Source organism: Anopheles coustani (assembly GCF_943734705.1).
Source record: "Anopheles coustani chromosome X unlocalized genomic scaffold, idAnoCousDA_361_x.2 X_unloc_23, whole genome shotgun sequence".
Lineage (NCBI taxonomy): Eukaryota > Metazoa > Arthropoda > Insecta > Diptera > Culicidae > Anopheles > Anopheles coustani.
In genome coordinates this window covers 282,354-297,500 of record NW_026525130.1, presented here as the reverse complement: position 1 = coordinate 297,500, position 15,147 = coordinate 282,354, and positions in this window count along the sequence as shown.

Below are 15,147 nucleotides of genomic sequence, written 5' to 3'. Positions count from 1 at the left end.
TCGGTCTTTTTAAGGACTTAAGGGGTATTTTTAAGCTCTTTGATAGATATTTAAACTAAACCATGTAGATTATCATCCAGCATGCAAATTTTTGTGCTTAACTTGGAAGTTTATACTTGAAATCAGCAATTTTGTTTTGAAAAAAACCTCAAAAATTGCCTATCTTTGAACGCTTGTAACTTTTTTGTCTTTCGTCCTACGATAAATTTGACCCCCATGTTGATGGTCTTACGTCAAATTGCCTTTCTTTTGCTGAAAACGGCGTCCTTTTATCTCTTCTAGTTTTCGAGCTATTCACGTTTAAAGTTGGAGGTTTTTTCAGAAAAAAAGCATTTACGTTATTTCGGCCCGAATTGAGCTGTCGAGCTAGGCATTCCTCTAAGCATTTCGCCTAGCTTCTTTGGTCATTTTGCAAGTTTCCAACGAGCATTTTCGGTCTTTCCAAGAATTTCGGAGTGATTTTCAAGCATCTCCAAAGTACATTTTCGGGCTTTCCAAGTATTTGGGAGTGATTTTCAAGCACCTCTAAAGTATATTTTCGGTCTTTCCAAGTATTTCAGAGTGATTTTCAAGCATCTCTAAAGTACATTTTCGGTCTTTCCAAGTATTTCGGAGTGATTTTCAAGCATCTTTAAAGTACATTTTCGGTCTTTCCAAGTATTTCGGGGTGATTTTCAAGCATCTTTAAAGTAAATTTTCAGTTATTCCAAGTATTTGGAAGTGATTTTCAAGCCTCGCCAAAGAACATTTTCAGTCTTTCCAAGTACTTGGGGGGCTTTTCAAGCATCTCCAACGGACATTTTTGAGCTTTTCAAGTATTTTGAGTGATTTTCAAGTGACTCCAAAGTATATTTTCAGTCTTTTCAAGTACTTCTAAGCGATTTTTAAGCATCTCCATGGTACATTTTCGGTCTTTCCAAGGACTTGGAAAAGATTTTCAAGCATCTCCAAAGTACATTTTCGGTCTTTTTAAGGACTTAAGGGGTATTTTTATGCTCTTTGATAGATATTTAAACTAAACCATGTAGATTATCATCCAGCATGCAAATTTTTGTGCTTAACTTGGAAGTTTATACTTGAAATCAGCAATTTTGTTTTGAAAAAAACCTCAAAAATTGCCTATCTTTGAACGCTTGTAACTTTTTTGTCTTTCGTCCTACGATAAATTTGACCCCCATGTTGATGGTCCTACGTCAAATCTGCTTTCTTTTGCTGAAAACGGCGTCCTTTTATCTCTTCTAGTTTTCGAGCTATTCACGTTTAAAGTTGGAGGTTTTTTCAGAAAAAAAGCATTTACGTTATTTCGGCCCGAATTGAGCTGTCGAGCTAGGCATTCCTCTAAGCATTTCGCCTAGCTTCTTTGGTCATTTTGCAAGTTTCCAACGAGCATTTTCGGTCTTTCCAAGTATTTCGGAGTGATTTTCAAGCATCTCCAAAGTACATTTTCGGGCTTTCCAAGTATTTGGGAGTGATTTTCAAGCACCTCCAAAGTATATTTTCGGTCTTTCCAAGTATTTCGGAGTGATTTTCTAGCATCTCCAAAGTACATTTTCGGTCTTTCCAAGTATTTCAGAGTGATTTTCAAGCATCTCTAAAGTACATTTTCGGTCTTTCCAAGTATTTCGGAGTGATTTTCAAGCATCTTTAAGTACATTTTCGGTCTTTCCAAGTATTTCGGGGTGATTTTCAAGCATCTTTAAAGTAAATTTTCAGTTATTCCAAGTATTTGGAAGTGATTTTCAAGCCTCGCCAAAGAACATTTTCAGTCTTTCCAAGTACATGGGGGGCTTTTCAAGCATCTCCAACGGACATTTTTGAGCTTTTCAAGTATTTTGAGTGTTTTTCAAGTGAATCCAAAGTATATTTTCAGTCTTTTAAAGTACTTCTAAGCGATTTTTAAGCATCTCCATAGTACATTTTCGGTCTTTCCAAGGACTTGGAAAAGATTTTCAAGCATCTCCAAAGTACATTTTCGGTCTTTTTAAGGACTTAAGGGGTATTTTTATGCTCTTTGATAGATATTTAAACTAAACCATGTAGATTATCATCCAGCATGCAAATTTTTGTGCTTAACTTGGAAGTTTATACTTGAAATCAGCAATTTTGTTTTGAAAAAAACCTCAAAAATTGCCTATCTTTGAACGCTTGTAACTTTTTTGTCTTTCGTCCTACGATAAATTTGACCCCAATGTTGATGGTCCTACGTCAAATTTGCTTTCTTTTGCTGAAAACGGCGTCCTTTTATCTCTTCTAGTTTTCGAGCTATTCAAGTTTAAAGTTGGAGGTTTTTTCAGAAAAAAAGCATTTACGTTATTTCGGCCCGAATTGAGCTGTCGAGCTAGGCATTCCTCTAAGCATTTCGCCTAGCTTCTTTGGTCATTTTGCAAGTTTCCAACGAGCATTTTCGGTCTTTCCAAGTATTTCGGAGTGATTTTCAAGCATCTCCAAAGTACATTTTCGGGCTTTCCAAGTATTTGGGAGTGATTTTCAAGCACCTCCAAAGTATATTTTCGGTCTTTCCAAGTATTTCGGAGTGATTTTCTAGCATCTCCAAAGTACATTTTCGGTCTTTCCAAGTATTTCAGAGTGATTTTCAAGCATCTCTAAAGTACATTTTCGGTCTTTCCAAGTATTTCGGAGTGATTTTCAAGCATCTTTAAGTACATTTTCGGTCTTTCCAAGTATTTCGGGGTGATTTTCAAGCATCTTTAAAGTAAATTTTCAGTTATTCCAAGTATTTGGAAGTGATTTTCAAGCCTCGCCAAAGAACATTTTCAGTCTTTCCAAGTACATGGGGGGCTTTTCAAGCATCTCCAACGGACATTTTTGAGCTTTTCAAGTATTTTGAGTGTTTTTCAAGTGAATCCAAAGTATATTTTCAGTCTTTTAAAGTACTTCTAAGCGATTTTTAAGCATCTCCATAGTACATTTTCGGTCTTTCCAAGGACTTGGAAAAGATTTTCAAGCATCTCCAAAGTACATTTTCGGTCTTTTTAAGGACTTAAGGGGTATTTTTATGCTCTTTGATAGATATTTAAACTAAACCATGTAGATTATCATCCAGCATGCAAATTTTTGTGCTTAACTTGGAAGTTTATACTTGAAATCAGCAATTTTGTTTTGAAAAAAACCTCAAAAATTGCCTATCTTTGAACGCTTGTAACTTTTTTGTCTTTCGTCCTACGATAAATTTGACCCCCATGTTGATGGTCCTACGTCAAATTTGCTTTCTTTTGCTGAAAACGGCGTCCTTTTATCTCTTCTAGTTTTCGAGCTATTCAAGTTTAAAGTTGGAGGTTTTTTCAGAAAAAAAGCATTTACGTTATTTCGGCCCGAATTGAGCTGTCGAGCTAGGCATTCCTCTAAGCATTTCGCCTAGCTTCTTTGGTCATTTTGCAAGTTTCCAACGAGCATTTTCGGTCTTTCCAAGTATTTCGGAGTGATTTTCAAGCATCTCCAAAGTACATTTTCGGGCTTTCCAAGTATTTGGGAGTGATTTTCAAGCACCTCCAAAGTATATTTTCGGTCTTTCCAAGTATTTCGGAGTGATTTTCTAGCATCTCCAAAGTACATTTTCGGTCTTTCCAAGTATTTCAGAGTGATTTTCAAGCATCTCTAAAGTACATTTTCGGTCTTTCCAAGTATTTCGGAGTGATTTTCAAGCATCTTTAAAGTACATTTTCGGTCTTTCCAAGTATTTCGGGGTGATTTTCAAGCATCTTTAAAGTAAATTTTCAGTTATTCCAAGTATTTGGAAGTGATTTTCAAGCCTCGCCAAAGAACATTTTCAGTCTTTCCAAGTACATGGGGGGCTTTTCAAGCATCTCCAACGGACATTTTTGAGCTTTTCAAGTATTTTGAGTGATTTTCAAGTGAATCCAAAGTATATTTTCAGTCTTTTCAAGTACTTCTAAGCGATTTTTAAGCATCTCCATAGTACATTTTCGGTCTTTCCAAGGACTTGGAAAAGATTTTCAAGCATCTCCAAAGTACATTTTCGGTCTTTTTAAGGACTTAAGGGGTATTTTTATGCTCTTTGATAGATATTTAAACTAAACCATGTAGATTATCATCCAGCATGCAAATTTTTGTGCTTAACTTGGAAGTTTATACTTGAAATCAGCAATTTTGTTTTGAAAAAAACCTCAAAAATTGACTATCTTTGAACACTTGTAACTTTTTTGTCTTTCGTCCTACGTTAAATTTGACCCCCATATTGACGGTCCTACGTCAAATTTTCTTTCTTTTGCTGAAAACGGCGTCCTTTTATCTCTTCTAGTTTTCGAGCTATTCACGTTTAAAGTTGGAGGTTTTTTCAGAAAAAGAGCATTTACGTTATTTCGGCCCGAATTGAGCTATCGAGCTAGGCATTCCTCTAAGCATTTCGCCTAGCTTCTTTGGTCATTTTGCAAGTTTCCAACGAGCATTTTCGGTCTTTCCAAGTATTTCGGAGTGATTTTCAAGCATCTCCAAAGTACATTTTCGGGCTTTCCAAGTATTTGGGAGTGATTTTCAAGCACCTCCAAACTATATTTTTGGTCTTTCCAAGTATTTCGGAGTGATTTTCTAGCATCTCCAAAGTACATTTTCGGTCTTTCCAAGTATTTCGGAGTGATTTTCAAGCATCTCTAAAGTACATTTTCGGTCTTTCCAAGTATTTCGGAGTGATTTTCAAGCATCTTTAAAGTACATTTTCGGTCTTTCTTAGTATTTCGGGGTGATTTTCAAGCATCTTTAAAGTACATTTTCAGTAATTCCAAGTATTTGGAAGTGATTTTCAAGCCTCGCCAAAGAACATTTTCAGTCTTTCCAAGTACTTGGGGGGCTTTTCAAGCATCTCCAAAGGACATTTTTGAGCTTTTCAAGTATTCTGAGTGATTTTCAAGTGACTCCAAAGTATATTTTCAGTCTTTCCAAGTACTTCTAAGCGATTTTTAAGCATCTCCATAGTACATTTTCGGTCTTTTCAAGGACTTGGAAAAGATTTTCAAGCATCTCCAAAGTACATTTTCGGTCTTTTTAAGGACTTAAGGGGTATTTTTAAGCTCTTTGATAGATATTTAAACTAAACCATGTAGATTATCATCCAGCATGCAAATTTTTGTGCTTAACTTGGAAGTTTATACTTGAAATCAGCAATTTTGTTTTGAAAAAAACCTCAAAAATTGCCTATCTTTGAACGCTTGTAACTTTTTTGTCTTTCGTCCTACGATAAATTTGACCCCCATGTTGATGGTCTTACGTCAAATTGCCTTTCTTTTGCTGAAAACGGCGTCCTTTTATCTCTTCTAGTTTTCGAGCTATTCACGTTTAAAGTTGGAGGTTTTTTCAGAAAAAAAGCATTTACGTTATTTCGGCCCGAATTGAGCTGTCGAGCTAGGCATTCCTCTAAGCATTTCGCCTAGCTTCTTTGGTCATTTTGCAAGTTTCCAACGAGCATTTTCGGTCTTTCCAAGAATTTCGGAGTGATTTTCAAGCATCTCCAAAGTACATTTTCGGGCTTTCCAAGTATTTGGGAGTGATTTTCAAGCACCTCTAAAGTATATTTTCGGTCTTTCCAAGTATTTCAGAGTGATTTTCAAGCATCTCTAAAGTACATTTTCGGTCTTTCCAAGTATTTCGGAGTGATTTTCAAGCATCTTTAAAGTACATTTTCGGTCTTTCCAAGTATTTCGGGGTGATTTTCAAGCATCTTTAAAGTAAATTTTCAGTTATTCCAAGTATTTGGAAGTGATTTTCAAGCCTCGCCAAAGAACATTTTCAGTCTTTCCAAGTACTTGGGGGGCTTTTCAAGCATCTCCAACGGACATTTTTGAGCTTTTCAAGTATTTTGAGTGATTTTCAAGTGACTCCAAAGTATATTTTCAGTCTTTTCAAGTACTTCTAAGCGATTTTTAAGCATCTCCATGGTACATTTTCGGTCTTTCCAAGGACTTGGAAAAGATTTTCAAGCATCTCCAAAGTACATTTTCGGTCTTTTTAAGGACTTAAGGGGTATTTTTATGCTCTTTGATAGATATTTAAACTAAACCATGTAGATTATCATCCAGCATGCAAATTTTTGTGCTTAACTTGGAAGTTTATACTTGAAATCAGCAATTTTGTTTTGAAAAAAACCTCAAAAATTGCCTATCTTTGAACGCTTGTAACTTTTTTGTCTTTCGTCCTACGATAAATTTGACCCCCATGTTGATGGTCCTACGTCAAATCTGCTTTCTTTTGCTGAAAACGGCGTCCTTTTATCTCTTCTAGTTTTCGAGCTATTCACGTTTAAAGTTGGAGGTTTTTTCAGAAAAAAAGCATTTACGTTATTTCGGCCCGAATTGAGCTGTCGAGCTAGGCATTCCTCTAAGCATTTCGCCTAGCTTCTTTGGTCATTTTGCAAGTTTCCAACGAGCATTTTCGGTCTTTCCAAGTATTTCGGAGTGATTTTCAAGCATCTCCAAAGTACATTTTCGGGCTTTCCAAGTATTTGGGAGTGATTTTCAAGCACCTCCAAAGTATATTTTCGGTCTTTCCAAGTATTTCGGAGTGATTTTCTAGCATCTCCAAAGTACATTTTCGGTCTTTCCAAGTATTTCAGAGTGATTTTCAAGCATCTCTAAAGTACATTTTCGGTCTTTCCAAGTATTTCGGAGTGATTTTCAAGCATCTTTAAGTACATTTTCGGTCTTTCCAAGTATTTCGGGGTGATTTTCAAGCATCTTTAAAGTAAATTTTCAGTTATTCCAAGTATTTGGAAGTGATTTTCAAGCCTCGCCAAAGAACATTTTCAGTCTTTCCAAGTACATGGGGGGCTTTTCAAGCATCTCCAACGGACATTTTTGAGCTTTTCAAGTATTTTGAGTGTTTTTCAAGTGAATCCAAAGTATATTTTCAGTCTTTTAAAGTACTTCTAAGCGATTTTTAAGCATCTCCATAGTACATTTTCGGTCTTTCCAAGGACTTGGAAAAGATTTTCAAGCATCTCCAAAGTACATTTTCGGTCTTTTTAAGGACTTAAGGGGTATTTTTATGCTCTTTGATAGATATTTAAACTAAACCATGTAGATTATCATCCAGCATGCAAATTTTTGTGCTTAACTTGGAAGTTTATACTTGAAATCAGCAATTTTGTTTTGAAAAAAACCTCAAAAATTGCCTATCTTTGAACGCTTGTAACTTTTTTGTCTTTCGTCCTACGATAAATTTGACCCCAATGTTGATGGTCCTACGTCAAATTTGCTTTCTTTTGCTGAAAACGGCGTCCTTTTATCTCTTCTAGTTTTCGAGCTATTCAAGTTTAAAGTTGGAGGTTTTTTCAGAAAAAAAGCATTTACGTTATTTCGGCCCGAATTGAGCTGTCGAGCTAGGCATTCCTCTAAGCATTTCGCCTAGCTTCTTTGGTCATTTTGCAAGTTTCCAACGAGCATTTTCGGTCTTTCCAAGTATTTCGGAGTGATTTTCAAGCATCTCCAAAGTACATTTTCGGGCTTTCCAAGTATTTGGGAGTGATTTTCAAGCACCTCCAAACTATATTTTTGGTCTTTCCAAGTATTTCGGAGTGATTTTCTAGCATCTCCAAAGTACATTTTCGGTCTTTCCAAGTATTTCGGAGTGATTTTCAAGCATCTCTAAAGTACATTTTCGGTCTTTCCAAGTATTTCGGAGTGATTTTCAAGCATCTTTAAAGTACATTTTCGGTCTTTCTTAGTATTTCGGGGTGATTTTCAAGCATCTTTAAAGTACATTTTCAGTAATTCCAAGTATTTGGAAGTGATTTTCAAGCCTCGCCAAAGAACATTTTCAGTCTTTCCAAGTACTTGGGGGGCTTTTCAAGCATCTCCAAAGGACATTTTTGAGCTTTTCAAGTATTCTGAGTGATTTTCAAGTGACTCCAAAGTATATTTTCAGTCTTTCCAAGTACTTCTAAGCGATTTTTAAGCATCTCCATAGTACATTTTCGGTCTTTTCAAGGACTTGGAAAAGATTTTCAAGCATCTCCAAAGTACATTTTCGGTCTTTTTAAGGACTTAAGGGGTATTTTTAAGCTCTTTGATAGATATTTAAACTAAACCATGTAGATTATCATCCAGCATGCAAATTTTTGTGCTTAACTTGGAAGTTTATACTTGAAATCAGCAATTTTGTTTTGAAAAAAACCTCAAAAATTGCCTATCTTTGAACGCTTGTAACTTTTTTGTCTTTCGTCCTACGATAAATTTGACCCCCATGTTGATGGTCTTACGTCAAATTTCCTTTCTTTTGCTGAAAACGGCGTCCTTTTATCTCTTCTAGTTTTCGAGCTATTCACGTTTAAAGTTGGAGGTTTTTTCAGAAAAAAAGCATTTACGTTATTTCGGCCCGAATTGAGCTGTCGAGCTAGGCATTCCTCTAAGCATTTCGCCTAGCTTCTTTGGTCATTTTGCAAGTTTCCAACGAGCATTTTCGGTCTTTCCAAGAATTTCGGAGTGATTTTCAAGCATCTCCAAAGTACATTTTCGGGCTTTCCAAGTATTTGGGAGTGATTTTCAAGCACCTCTAAAGTATATTTTCGGTCTTTCCAAGTATTTCAGAGTGATTTTCAAGCATCTCTAAAGTACATTTTCGGTCTTTCCAAGTATTTCGGAGTGATTTTCAAGCATCTTTAAAGTACATTTTCGGTCTTTCCAAGTATTTCGGGGTGATTTTCAAGCATCTTTAAAGTAAATTTTCAGTTATTCCAAGTATTTGGAAGTGATTTTCAAGCCTCGCCAAAGAACATTTTCAGTCTTTCCAAGTACTTGGGGGGCTTTTCAAGCATCTCCAACGGACATTTTTGAGCTTTTCAAGTATTTTGAGTGATTTTCAAGTGACTCCAAAGTATATTTTCAGTCTTTTCAAGTACTTCTAAGCGATTTTTAAGCATCTCCATGGTACATTTTCGGTCTTTCCAAGGACTTGGAAAAGATTTTCAAGCATCTCCAAAGTACATTTTCGGTCTTTTTAAGGACTTAAGGGGTATTTTTATGCTCTTTGATAGATATTTAAACTACACCATGTAGATTATCATCCAGCATGCAAATTTTTGTGCTTAACTTGGAAGTTTATACTTGAAATCAGCAATTTTGTTTTGAAAAAAACCTCAAAAATTGCCTATCTTTGAACACTTGTAACTTTTTTGTCTTTCGTCCTACGTTAAATTTGACCCCCATATTGACGGTCCTACGTCAAATTTCCTTTCTTTTGCTGAAAACGGCGTCCTTTTATCTCTTCTAGTTTTCGAGCTATTCACGTTTAAAGTTGGAGGTTTTTTCAGAAAAAGAGCATTTACGTTATTTCGGCCCGAATTGAGCTATCGAGCTAGGCATTCCTCTAAGCATTTCGCCTAGCTTCTTTGGTCATTTTGCAAGTTTCCAACGAGCATTTTCGGTCTTTCCAAGTATTTCGGAGTGATTTTCAAGCATCTCCAAAGTACATTTTCGGGCTTTCCAAGTATTTGGGAGTGATTTTCAAGCACCTCCAAACTATATTTTTGGTCTTTCCAAGTATTTCGGAGTGATTTTCTAGCATCTCCAAAGTACATTTTCGGTCTTTCCAAGTATTTCGGAGTGATTTTCAAGCATCTCTAAAGTACATTTTCGGTCTTTCCAAGTATTTCGGAGTGATTTTCAAGCATCTTTAAAGTACATTTTCGGTCTTTCTTAGTATTTCGGGGTGATTTTCAAGCATCTTTAAAGTACATTTTCAGTAATTCCAAGTATTTGGAAGTGATTTTCAAGCCTCGCCAAAGAACATTTTCAGTCTTTCCAAGTACTTGGGGGGCTTTTCAAGCATCTCCAAAGGACATTTTTGAGCTTTTCAAGTATTCTGAGTGATTTTCAAGTGACTCCAAAGTATATTTTCAGTCTTTCCAAGTACTTCTAAGCGATTTTTAAGCATCTCCATAGTACATTTTCGGTCTTTCCAAGGACTTGGAAAAGATTTTCAAGCATCTCCAAAGTACATTTTCGGTCTTTTTAAGGACTTAAGGGGTATTTTTATGCTCTTTGATAGATATTTAAACTAAACCATGTAGATTATCATCCAGCATGCAAATTTTTGTGCTTAACTTGGAAGTTTATACTTGAAATCAGCAATTTTGTTTTGAAAAAAACCTCAAAAATTGCCTATCTTTGAACGCTTGTAACTTTTTTGTCTTTCGTCCTACGATAAATTTGACCCCCATGTTGATGGTCCTACGTCAAATTTCCTTTCTTTTGCTGAAAACGGCGTCCTTTTATCTCTTCTAGTTTTCGAGCTATTCACGTTTAAAGTTGGAGGTTTTTTCAGAAAAAAAGCATTTACGTTATTTCGGCCCGAATTGAGCTGTCGAGCTAGGCATTCCTCTAAGCATTTCGCCTAGCTTCTTTGGTCATTTTGCAAGTTTCCAACGAGCATTTTCGGTCTTTCCAAGAATTTCGGAGTGATTTTCAAGCATCTCCAAAGTACATTTTCGGGCTTTCCAAGTATTTGGGAGTGATTTTCAAGCACCTCTAAAGTATATTTTTGGTCTTTCCAAGTATTTCAGAGTGATTTTCAAGCATCTCTAAAGTACATTTTCGGTCTTTCCAAGTATTTCGGAGTGATTTTCAAGCATCTTTAAAGTACATTTTCGGTCTTTCCAAGTATTTCGGGGTGATTTTCAAGCATCTTTAAAGTAAATTTTCAGTTATTCCAAGTATTTGGAAGTGATTTTCAAGCCTCGCCAAAGAACATTTTCAGTCTTTCCAAGTACTTGGGGGGCTTTTCAAGCATCTCCAACGGACATTTTTGAGCTTTTCAAGTATTTTGAGTGATTTTCAAGTGACTCCAAAGTATATTTTCAGTCTTTTCAAGTACTTCTAAGCGATTTTTAAGCATCTCTATAGTACATTTTCGGTCTTTCCAAGGACTTGGAAAAGATTTTCAAGCATCTCCAAAGTACATTTTCGGTCTTTTTAAGGACTTAAGGGGTATTTTTATGCTCTTTGATAGATATTTAAACTAAACCATGTAGATTATCATCCAGCATGCAAATTTTTGTGCTTAACTTGGAAGTTTATACTTGAAATCAGCAATTTTGTTTTGAAAAAAACCTCAAAAATTGCCTATCTTTGAACACTTGTAACTTTTTTGTCTTTCGTCCTACGTTAAATTTGACCCCCATATTGACGGTCCTACGTCAAATTTCCTTTCTTTTGCTGAAAACGGCGTCCTTTTATCTCTTCTAGTTTTCGAGCTATTCACGTTTAAAGTTGGAGGTTTTTTCAGAAAAAGAGCATTTACGTTATTTCGGCCCGAATTGAGCTATCGAGCTAGGCATTCCTCTAAGCATTTCGCCTAGCTTCTTTGGTCATTTTGCAAGTTTCCAACGAGCATTTTCGGTCTTTCCAAGTATTTCGGAGTGATTTTCAAGCATCTCCAAAGTACATTTTCGGGCTTTCCAAGTATTTGGGAGTGATTTTCAAGCACCTCCAAACTATATTTTTGGTCTTTCCAAGTATTTCGGAGTGATTTTCTAGCATCTCCAAAGTACATTTTTGGTCTTTCCAAGTATTTCGGAGTGATTTTCAAGCATCTCTAAAGTACATTTTCGGTCTTTCCAAGTATTTCGGAGTGATTTTCAAGCATCTTTAAAGTACATTTTCGGTCTTTCTTAGTATTTCGGGGTGATTTTCAAGCATCTTTAAAGTACATTTTCAGTAATTCCAAGTATTTGGAAGTGATTTTCAAGCCTCGCCAAAGAACATTTTCAGTCTTTCCAAGTACTTGGGGGGCTTTTCAAGCATCTCCAAAGGACATTTTTGAGCTTTTCAAGTATTCTGAGTGATTTTCAAGTGACTCCAAAGTATATTTTCAGTCTTTCCAAGTACTTCTAAGCGATTTTTAAGCATCTCCATAGTACATTTTCGGTCTTTCCAAGGACTTGGAAAAGATTTTCAAGCATCTCCAAAGTACATTTTCGGTCTTTTTAAGGACTTAAGGGGTATTTTTATGCTCTTTGATAGATATTTAAACTAAACCATGTAGATTATCATCCAGCATGCAAATTTTTGTGCTTAACTTGGAAGTTTATACTTGAAATCAGCAATTTTGTTTTGAAAAAAACCTCAAAAATTGCCTATCTTTGAACGCTTGTAACTTTTTTGTCTTTCGTCCTACGATAAATTTGACCCCCATGTTGATGGTCCTACGTCAAATTTCCTTTCTTTTGCTGAAAACGGCGTCCTTTTATCTCTTCTAGTTTTCGAGCTATTCACGTTTAAAGTTGGAGGTTTTTTCAGAAAAAAAGCATTTACGTTATTTCGGCCCGAATTGAGCTGTCGAGCTAGGCATTCCTCTAAGCATTTCGCCTAGCTTCTTTGGTCATTTTGCAAGTTTCCAACGAGCATTTTCGGTCTTTCCAAGAATTTCGGAGTGATTTTCAAGCATCTCCAAAGTACATTTTCGGGCTTTCCAAGTATTTGGGAGTGATTTTCAAGCACCTCTAAAGTATATTTTCGGTCTTTCCAAGTATTTCAGAGTGATTTTCAAGCATCTCTAAAGTACATTTTCGGTCTTTCCAAGTATTTCGGAGTGATTTTCAAGCATCTTTAAAGTACATTTTCGGTCTTTCCAAGTATTTCGGGGTGATTTTCAAGCATCTTTAAAGTAAATTTTCAGTTATTCCAAGTATTTGGAAGTGATTTTCAAGCCTCGCCAAAGAACATTTTCAGTCTTTCCAAGTACTTGGGGGGCTTTTCAAGCATCTCCAACGGACATTTTTGAGCTTTTCAAGTATTTTGAGTGATTTTCAAGTGACTCCAAAGTATATTTTCAGTCTTTTCAAGTACTTCTAAGCGATTTTTAAGCATCTCCATGGTACATTTTCGGTCTTTCCAAGGACTTGGAAAAGATTTTCAAGCATCTCCAAAGTACATTTTCGGTCTTTTTAAGGACTTAAGGGGTATTTTTATGCTCTTTGATAGATATTTAAACTAAACCATGTAGATTATCATCCAGCATGCAAATTTTTGTGCTTAACTTGGAAGTTTATACTTGAAATCAGCAATTTTGTTTTGAAAAAAACCTCAAAAATTGCCTATCTTTGAACGCTTGTAACTTTTTTGTCTTTCGTCCTACGATAAATTTGACCCCCATGTTGATGGTTCTACGTCAAATTTGCTTTCTTTTGCTGAAAACGGCGTCCTTTTATCTCTTCTAGTTTTCGAGCTATTCACGTTTAAAGTTGGAGGTTTTTTCAGAAAAAAAGCATTTACGTTATTTCGGCCCGAATTGAGCTGTCGAGCTAGGCATTCCTCTAAGCATTTCGCCTAGCTTCTTTGGTCATTTTGCAAGTTTCCAACGAGCATTTTCGGTCTTTCCAAGTATTTCGGAGTGATTTTCAAGCATCTCCAAAGTACATTTTCGGGCTTTCCAAGTATTTGGGAGTGATTTTCAAGCACCTCCAAAGTATATTTTCGGTCTTTCCAAGTATTTCGGAGTGATTTTCTAGCATCTCCAAAGTACATTTTCGGTCTTTCCAAGTATTTCAGAGTGATTTTCAAGCATCTCTAAAGTACATTTTCGGTCTTTCCAAGTATTTCGGAGTGATTTTCAAGCATCTTTAAAGTACATTTTCGGTCTTTCCAAGTATTTCGGGGTGATTTTCAAGCATCTTTAAAGTAAATTTTCAGTTATTCCAAGTATTTGGAAGTGATTTTCAAGCCTCGCCAAAGAACATTTTCAGTCTTTCCAAGTACATGGGGGGCTTTTCAAGCATCTCCAACGGACATTTTTGAGCTTTTCAAGTATTTTGAGTGATTTTCAAGTGAATCCAAAGTATATTTTCAGTCTTTTCAAGTACTTCTAAGCGATTTTTAAGCATCTCCATAGTACATTTTCGGTCTTTCCAAGGACTTGGAAAAGATTTTCAAGCATCTCCAAAGTACATTTTCGGTCTTTTTAAGGACTTAAGGGGTATTTTTATGCTCTTTGATAGATATTTAAACTAAACCATGTAGATTATCATCCAGCATGCAAATTTTTGTGCTTAACTTGGAAGTTTATACTTGAAATCAGCAATTTTGTTTTGAAAAAAACCTCAAAAATTGCCTATCTTTGAACACTTGTAACTTTTTTGTCTTTCGTCCTACGATAAATTTGACCCCCATGTTGATGGTCCTACGTCAAATTTCCTTTCTTTTGCTGAAAACGGCGTCCTTTTATCTCTTCTAGTTTTCGAGCTATTCACGTTTAAAGTTGGAGGTTTTTTCAGAAAAAAAGCATTTACGTTATTTCGGCCCGAATTGAGCTGTCGAGCTAGGCATTCCTCTAAGCATTTCGCCTAGCTTCTTTGGTCATTTTGCAAGTTTCCAACGAGCATTTTCGGTCTTTCCAAGAATTTCGGAGTGATTTTCAAGCATCTCCAAAGTACATTTTCGGGCTTTCCAAGTATTTGGGAGTGATTTTCAAGCACCTCTAAAGTATATTTTCGGTCTTTCCAAGTATTTCAGAGTGATTTTCAAGCATCTCTAAAGTACATTTTCGGTCTTTCCAAGTATTTCGGAGTGATTTTCAAGCATCTTTAAAGTACATTTTCGGTCTTTCCAAGTATTTCGGGGTGATTTTCAAGCATCTTTAAAGTAAATTTTCAGTTATTCCAAGTATTTGGAAGTGATTTTCAAGCCTCGCCAAAGAACATTTTCAGTCTTTCCAAGTACTTGGGGGGCTTTTCAAGCATCTCCAACGGACATTTTTGAGCTTTTCAAGTATTTTGAGTGATTTTCAAGTGACTCCAAAGTATATTTTCAGTCTTTTCAAGTACTTCTAAGCGATTTTTAAGCATCTCCATGGTACATTTTCGGTCTTTCCAAGGACTTGGAAAAGATTTTCAAGCATCTCCAAAGTACATTTTCGGTCTTTTTAAGGACTTAAGGGGTATTTTTATGCTCTTTGATAGATATTTAAACTAAACCATGTAGATTATCATCCAGCATGCAAATTTTTGTGCTTAACTTGGAAGTTTATACTTGAAATCAGCAATTTTGTTTTGAAAAAAACCTCAAAAATTGCCTATCTTTGAACGCTTGTAACTTTTTTGTCTTTCGTCCTACGATAAATTTGACCCCCATGTTGATGGTCCTACGTCAAATTTGCTTTCTTTTGCTGAAAACGGCGTCCTTTTAT